Below are 8,808 nucleotides of genomic sequence, written 5' to 3'. Positions count from 1 at the left end.
TGTACAATTTTATAAACTTCCAGATCAAAGATAGCTGTAGCAAATCATTGATTTAATAATGCTTCTTTTCCCCATGTATGTGTCTTAATTACTTGCCTCTCCATTAGTCTGTAAGATTTTTGAGGTTAAGGATGATGTTTTAATTAGTCTTGTATCACGATCTCTAAAAGTACTGGAACATAATAAATCATAATGACTATTGGTTGAATGACCAAATAAATTATTTTAAGACTTCAGGAAATCACTAGTAATAATTAATTTACAGGTTATTTTGTTCTGAACTTTGAAATAAAACACACAGAAGAACCTAAGAATTTATGGAGCAAAAAAACTATGTGACTGAGTTTGTATTCTTGGGGCTCACTCAGAGCCCCCAGGGTCAGAAAATGTTATTTGTTGTGTTCTTGCTCATCTACATTGCAACAGTGGTGGGCAACCTATTCATTGTCATGACTGTGGTGGTCAGTCCAAGCCTGGATTCCCCCATGTGCTTCTTTCTTGGCTATTTATCATTTATGGATGCTGCTTATTCTACTGCAATCACCCCAAATATGATTATAGACTTACTCAGTGAGAAGAAAACCATTTCATTCCAAGCCTGCATGACCCTGCTTTTCATAGAGCACTTATTTGGTGGTGCTGAGATTTTACTTCTGGTTGTCATGGCTTATGACTGCTATGTGGCCATCTGCAAACCCTAGCATTATTTGATGATCATGAATAAGTGAGTGTGTGTTCTGCTGCTGCTGTTGGCTTGGGTTGGTGGGTTTTTGCATGCTGTAGTTCAACTGCTTTTGGCTTACAGCCTTCCCTTCTGTGGGCCCAATGTCATTGACCACTTCATCTGTGACATGTATCCCTTGTTAAAACTTGCCTGCTCTGACACCTACATTAATGGCCTCATTGTGGTTTTCAATGATGGGGCAATCTGGTCATCTTTATGCTCTTACTCACCTCCTATGGGGTCATTCTGCACTCCCTAGAGAATCTTAGTCAGGAAGGGAGGCACAAATCCTTATCCAACTGTGGCTCCCACATTACTGTGGTGGTCCTCTTCTTTGTCCCTTGCATCTTTATGTATGTGAGACCTCCTTCTACCTTACCCATTGATAAATCCTTGGCTGTATTTTATACCATTATCACCCCTATGCTGAACCCTCTAATCTACACTCTGAGAAATGGAGAGATGAAAAATGCCATGAAAAGGCTCTGGACCAGAAAAAGAAAATAAGGTAAAATATATAATCTATTTTTCAATGAAGAATTGCTCTTTTCAGGTAAACCTTGTGTGATTATTTAATTGTAGTAAATTTCTCCTCAGATTTAGTAAATCAGCATAATGAAAAATATTTATTATGTGAACACTCACAATGATCAAAATATATGTTTAATATTTTCACATTTTTTATAAAAATATATTTAGTTTTCGGGTATAAAATGTTTCTTGAGACTATAGATTTATGTTCTATGTGATGAGTTAAGCCATGATTAAAACTGTTAATTTATTTTAGCTCATGGAAGTTGTCCTTATATTTTTCTCTTAAATAAGTTACATTTCAGAATTACAGGACTTAATATCATTTAAAAACAAAATAATAAGGACTTGGTTCTTTCTCCCCACATAAAAACAGCTCATATTTATATTTGAAGTATATATCTTATTTTTGTATCTGCAAGATACTTTATATATATTATTTTGCTCCTACTGCCCAGCATGTTATTGTTGAAGAATGTTTTTTCAGAGAGGTAGTATTAGTCATACAAAGGCTAAGACTATAAAAATTATCTGAATGCCCAACTTATTTTTCCAGTTGGGCAATCAAATCATCTCCTCAAGTGGAACATCATTGTTGTGGTATTTTTATATATATGACCCATTCACCTTCCCAGGTAGTTTAGAATATCTCATAATATCTCTGCTGTTTTTCAATATTCCAATCTCCCCCTTTTTTTAATTGAGATATAGTCATCCCATCTCCCTTTTTGCTTACAATGTTTCATAACCTCTTTAGAGACCCAGACTCTGCCTTTCATGTGTAAATTTAGCATAATCCTTAATCCATGAACTACAGAATTTGACAGTAGGTATTTTGGGTGACAATATATGCCCTTCTTATATCTCTTATGAATGAAATGCAGATTATTAGGTAATAAAGAATCCACAATAAATTGTTTTATTTTACCAAGACATCATTCATAAAATCGTTTATCTTTTTGAATCAGGCTTGAAACAAAGTATTACCTGCCTCTAATATGGTTGGGAGAATGAGGTCAAAGAAACTTTATTCTACCTCCTTTATTTAACCTGTGTTCATGAGGGACTAAGGCTATGGGGCAATGGATGATTTTCATAGCAAATTATACTGTATGCAAAACATCATATTTTGATGTTTATCCCTATATACTTTCATGGAGATTTCTTATGTTACCTCAATGTCTTCTCAAACATAATACTATTCACCAAATAATATAAAATATTTGAGTTTATCAGAATTTAAATAATTAATTCCTCCAGTTTTAGATGCTTCTAAAGACTAAAAGTTTGTTTCTCCTACAAATTCCTAAATTAAATCCTTTATATTGTGGTGGTATTTGGAGTTGGCCCTTGAGAAATGATTAGGTTATGAAGGTGAAACTCTCATGAATGGAATTAATGCCATTATAAAAGAGACACTAGTGAGCTCAATTGGCTGTTCTGCCTGGTGAGGACAGAGCAAGAAAATCACTGTCTATGATCTAAGGAGAGGAATTCACCAAATAGGAAATCTGCTGGCACCTTAATCTTGAACTTCTAAGTCTCCAGAACTGTGAAAAATAAATGTTTGTTGTTTAAGCCACCCATTTTGTGATATTTTGTAATAGTAGCTTAAAAGATCCAAGACATATATTAGTTAATTTTTAGACTTGTGCAGTTATTTCAAATGATGAGATAAGAATCTTTGTTAATTGTCTACATTGACTGGTCTATAAGCTCTGAGAAATCAGGGAACATTACTTAGTTGTCTGTGTTTTCTGTTGCTTGCAAAATGTATGTGACATAGTGTCCATTCCTAAACTTTGACAATTACATGTATCCTTGCTTTCTTTGTCCATTGGGGTAAGGATTTTTATTGATAAAATTTGATTAAATCTTTATACATATCTTTGCTACAACTGTTCACTCTTCTTTGATATTTGATACAAATATTTATTTTGTTATTTATATTATAATTATGTGTTTTAAATAAAGATGTTATATTTTAACATTCTTTTACTTTTGGAAAATTTCAAAACCCATCTTCTTCCACTGGCTTTATAATTTTAACCCTTTCTTTAAAAAATAATTTTTCAAAACATTTCATCCTTTAATCCACTTAGAATTTATTCTCATTTGTAATGAATAAATATCAAAGCCTATTTCCCCCAAACAGGTAAAATAATCTTCCAACATTATTATTAAATTTAATTATAATTTGAAAATATTTTATTTAATATGTCAAGCTTTACACCTTCTAGAAGGTTCAGATTTGGAGTCATTTCTCCTCTTCCTTCTCCTTCTCCTCCTCTTTTCTCTCCTCCTCCTCCTTCTTTGTTGCATTCCCCTACTGCTAACATATTTCAATGGCCAAGGATTTTTAACGTACATTTTATACCCAGTAGAGGTATTCTCCACTAATTACTCACCTTCAGAATCTTCTTACAATTCTTGAATGTTTGTATTTCATGACAAACTTTAAGGTCATTTTGCAAAATTTGAACACTTATATATAAATTTAGAATGTCATGACTGTACATTTTTATTTTGAGGAAAATGATGTTTTAATATCTTGTTTTCTGATTCAGAATAAGATGTATTGTAAAGAATTGATTGACGTCTCAATAATTAGTAATGATCTCTATAGAGTGTACATAAGTCTTGCCTTTTGGTTTTCTTATTGAAACAGAGGACTTTCTTATTTACATTTGATTTTCATTTTCAGTGAGCTAGTCAGCAAGGACTTAGTGTCTTTGGCAACTTAGAGTACAGTTGCCAAAACTATGGACATATATCTTTATCAAAATATTCATAGGCCTGTATCCAACAGTACAGAAGTATGCATCCCACCACATATTCAGATCTGTATCCAACCTCGTGTGAATCTGTATGACTACAAGTATGTGTATATTCAATAATATGTAGGTCTGTATCCAATATGTATGTGTGTGCCTATATACAAAGATACATGGTTCTGTATCTGACAACACATGGATCAATAGCTGACTATTGATATGAATGTACTTGTATGTGTATATGCATATTTATCTGATGTTATTACACACATGACTGTATCTGTCCACACACAGGGCTGTCTTGCTGTACATTGGACTGTATCTGATTAAACATGAATTTAGGCAGAACTTTACTGAACAATTCTTTGTTCCATGAGACATATACCAAGGTCACTTTTTGGTATTTAACTTATTACTGGACTTCTATGAGGAGTCCAGGATAATCTCACTTACATGAATTGTGACTTGGCAGTGATGGCTAAAAACTGGGCTTTTCTAGGTCTTTTTCTTTCTCCATGTAGATAGAGGGTTGTGTAGACAATGTCTATCCTGTGAGGTTGTTGCAGCTCAGGTCTCCAAGAGGGAGGAGGAAAAAGTTATCAGGCCAATTAAATCTCATTGCATTATGACATAATATTGAAGTCCAGGATATCAAGTTTTAAATTCAGACTGCTTCTTCATATCAATGGGGAAAAAATCAACAAATTGAAAAGGTAACTTATGGAATGGAAGTAAATATTTGCAAATTTTATACCTCTTAAGAAGTTCATATCTAAAGTATATAAAAGACATCTATAAATCAATATGAAAAACAAATTAATTGGGGGAAGAGTAGATCAAGATGGCAGAATAGAAGAACATAGGGCTCATCTCCTCCACAAATACATCAAAAAGATGTCTACATGTGGCTCAATTCTCACATAATACCTACTGAACTCTGAGAGAATTTATACAATCAAAACTACAAGAAAAACCACTACATAACAGTAGGATGAGAAAAACATGAATTAGGATGGGACCTGTGCCCTGGGGAGGGAGCTGTGTAAGAAGAAAAGTGCCCTTCACCAGACTGGAGATCAGCCAATACAGAAAGGAAGCTCCAGAGGCTCAGAGGATAGCATTGCAGCTGGTTTGCCAGCAGGCAGAGCAGAGGGAATCAGCACAGAGGGTCCACGCTGCATCTCCGCCCTCCCCAGCCTGAGAAGCATGCATGCTGGTGTACGTGAGAGGCTGGGTGCTGAAACTGGGGCTTCAGAGGACATCCAGGGGAGAGGACTAGGGTTGGTTGTATGCAGACAGACTGAAGGGGCTGGAGTGTGGTACAGGTTGTGACTGGGAATGTGTCCAACACATCCTGGGTCCACCACAAAAAACCTCATTATTAACATGTGCATGTTAAGAGAGGGATGAGAGACCACCATGACAGTATCCTTTTTGGCATGCTCACAGCTGGTGTAGTTCAGCCTCTAAGAACAGGGAGAGTGCAAGTGCTGGGAGGTTGCCTCCAAGTGGAGGAAGGGATGAAATCTGAATCCATTTCCAGGTAGCTATGGAGGGTTTACACATCAGGTACCTTTATAAGCTCAGGGCAGGTGGGACATCAGAGCAGAATACTGGTGCATGCCTGGAGCAGGTCTGTGATTAACAGTGCATGTGTACACATGGAGGTGGGGCTGGTGTCTGGCCTGACCCTGTAGCCCACAGTAGGTTTAAGTGGCTACAGTGGGTCCTGGTGCCTAACTTCAATGAATGTCACCTGGTGACTTTGTGAGCACAGTGCATGAGGGACACCTGAGCAGATTGCCTATATTTCCAGGACTGAAGCAGAGCCAAGGGCAGTGCCAACAATAATGTATTTTATCAACCCACACAACAGATGACAGGTGACAGGTGACACCAGAGTGCACTTCCTGGTAGACAGCTTCTGTGGAGAAATACTCAGCAGCTCCTCTCCCAGAAGAAGTACTCTAGTCCCACCTAAACTTACACCATACCTCAGAAAAGCATCTGGGGGCTTCTACCCCCAAAAGTGGGGAACAGACCTGGCCCCCCACAGGTCTGTGACAACCACAGAGCAAAGAGGAATCCTGCTCAACATCTAGTGCAGACTTTGGTCACCATAACACCAAACACAGTCCCTATCAAGGGGATAATAGTCAGCACACACAAAGAAAAGATGTAGCAGACATCCATACTAAAAACAGCCCTTGCAATAAAAATATTAGATGTACACATGCTACATGGGGATGCTCCCACATAAAAATAGCCCTTCAAGATCACAGTAGATAACTGTTACCCCTAAATTCACAGAGTCAGAGAAATATAAGTAAAATGAAGAAACAGAGGAACTGCTCCAAATTAAAAGAACACGAGAAGTTCCCTGAAAGAAAAAAACAATATAATAGACCTTGACAGTCTACTAGATACTGAATTCAAAAAAGAGGTGATAAAAGCACTGGAGAAAATGAGAGAGTCTATGAATATAAATACAGAATACTGTAAAAAGGAAGTAGAAACTATGAAGAAGAGCCAATTAAAAACAGAAAACTCAATTGCTGGAATAAAATCCAAGCTAAAGGCAATCAATAGCAGACTAAATAATGCAGAAAGATGAATAAGTGATTTAGAAGACAGGATAATGGAAATCACCCAATTGGAACAGCAGAGAGAAAATCAAATGAAAACTAATGAAAGCAATATAACAGACCTATGGGATAATATAAAGCATGTCAATCTATGTATAATAGGGGTCCTAGAAGGAGAAGTAAGAGAAAAGGTGATCAAAATGTATTTAGAGAAATTATGATTGAAAACTTCCCAAACCTACAGAAGGAAATAGATATCTAAGTACAGGAAACACAGAGGTTCCCAAACAAGATGAACCCAAACAGACCTACACCAAGACATATTATAGTTAAAATAGAAAAAGGTAAAGATAAAGAGAAGATTCTAAAGGCAGTAAGAGAAAAACAAAGAGTTAGTTACAGGGGAACCCCAGTAAGGATATTGGCAGATTTCTCTATGAAAAAAATTGTAGACCAGAAGGAAACAAGACATATTCAAAACCCTGAAAGGGAAAAACTGCAACCTAGGATACTCTATCCAGCAAGACTATCATTTAGAATAGATGGGGAGATAAAGAATTTCTCAGACAAGTAGAAACTAAAATAATACAGTAATACTAAACCTATCCTAAAATACATATTGAAAGCTCTCTAAATAAAAAAAGCAAAAATCTACAGAAAACACAAATGGAAATGCAATGATAGCTACAATGCAAATGAATAAACATGAAGATGTAAAACAGGACATCAAAATCATAAAATGTGGGAGATGTGAGTAAGAAAATGTAGACTTTTTTTTAGAATGTGTTTGAACTTATATGCCAACCAGTCTAAAGCAAGTAGATACAGTATAGTGTTAAAATACTTGAATAAGTATATATCTTTTAGGAAAAAATGATAATTGTATATTTCACTCCTTTCCACATAAAAGTAAACTATGCCTGACATTCTTTTCATAGTAAATTTCATCTGGCAACATAAAGTCATGCAAATTGCAATTAAGTTTTGAAAGGATTATGAGCAATTCTAGATGTTAACACAGGTTGTAATGTTACAATTAAAATCATGTGGTACTGGTTCAAAAATAGCTACAATATAAATGATTAAGAGAACTTATAAATTAACCTGGTTTCACACAAACATTTAAAATAAGGATATTTCTATTAGGATAATTTTGGTTCTTAATAATAGAAAAATCAAAAGAAATTGTTTTGAGATTTAAGGATATTTATTCATTGACTAGCATAACTGCAAACTTCAAAATTATGGAAAGCTTCAGAGTTGGTTGATGGCAAAAAGTAAAGATGACTAAAGCTTACTGAGCACAAACTTTATGCTAAACCTCTAGGAGAGTATTCTAAACTTCTGTGGCATGATCTCCCAGGTGGCACCAAATCTCAGCCTTCAGTAATCCACGCCAATATTCCATTCAGTTCACGCTTCCAGGTGTTGGGTGATATGGTCACAGCAGAGAATTCTATGTTGGTGAGTGATTTGTTTTACTTTATTTAGTACAAAATGTGTGTCCTGGATAGAGATAATAATCAGTGGAGTACCAGAGCAATGAATCACGGATTCTGCTTCATGAATAATAAAGCAAACAGAAGTACTGGAGATAGAAGGGACATATAAATATACCCAGCATATATAATGACAAGAATATGTCTCTTCCAGGTTGAGGAGTTTTAACAGAGTAAGGTTTTTGGCTGATTGCCCTAGAGTATTTTGCCATATGAGGGAGTCAGTGATGGAATTTATTAATGGAATTTTGGACCTTCAGCCGTGACAGTAGCCAGATCATGACTGGTGACAGGTAGATCCTGTTGCTCACTCAGTGTGTATAGATCATTCATCTCTGTTACAGTGACCACCAAAGTGGCTGAAGAGGCTGACTGATGTCCACAAGGCAGGTCATCTTGTCAACCACATTTCTGAGATTTTCTCCGATAGAAATTTTATATGATGAACAGACCTTTTTGCATTTGGTCAGTTCTTAGTGATCCATCCACATACCATGCTTCCAGATTGCTTTGCCATTCATTCTTCCTGTTAAATTTTTACATTATTCTACATATAGACCAGGTCATCTCTGAAGTGAGGTCATAATATTTAATTTATTTTCACCATCTGTATCAGTGGTAGCCATTTCCTATCCTTTGAATCTCAGCTTAAACATCACTATTTAGGAAGGGGCTTCCATGATTACATTATCCAT

The 8,808-nt window shown here is 35.8% G+C and overlaps 1 pseudogene; it reads left to right on the top strand.

The window, feature by feature from the left end:
• The first annotated feature begins 317 nt into the window (after positions 1-317).
• Positions 318-8,047, top strand: LOC102540064 (olfactory receptor 4A47-like; annotated as a pseudogene).
• The last annotated feature ends 761 nt before the right edge of the window (positions 8,048-8,808 follow it).

This window comes from Vicugna pacos, chromosome 31 (assembly GCF_048564905.1).
Source record: "Vicugna pacos chromosome 31, VicPac4, whole genome shotgun sequence".
In the NCBI taxonomy this organism is placed as follows: domain Eukaryota; kingdom Metazoa; phylum Chordata; class Mammalia; order Artiodactyla; family Camelidae; genus Vicugna; species Vicugna pacos.
Note: the sequence above shows the minus strand (reverse complement) of the source record. Positions and strands in the feature narration are given on the sequence as shown.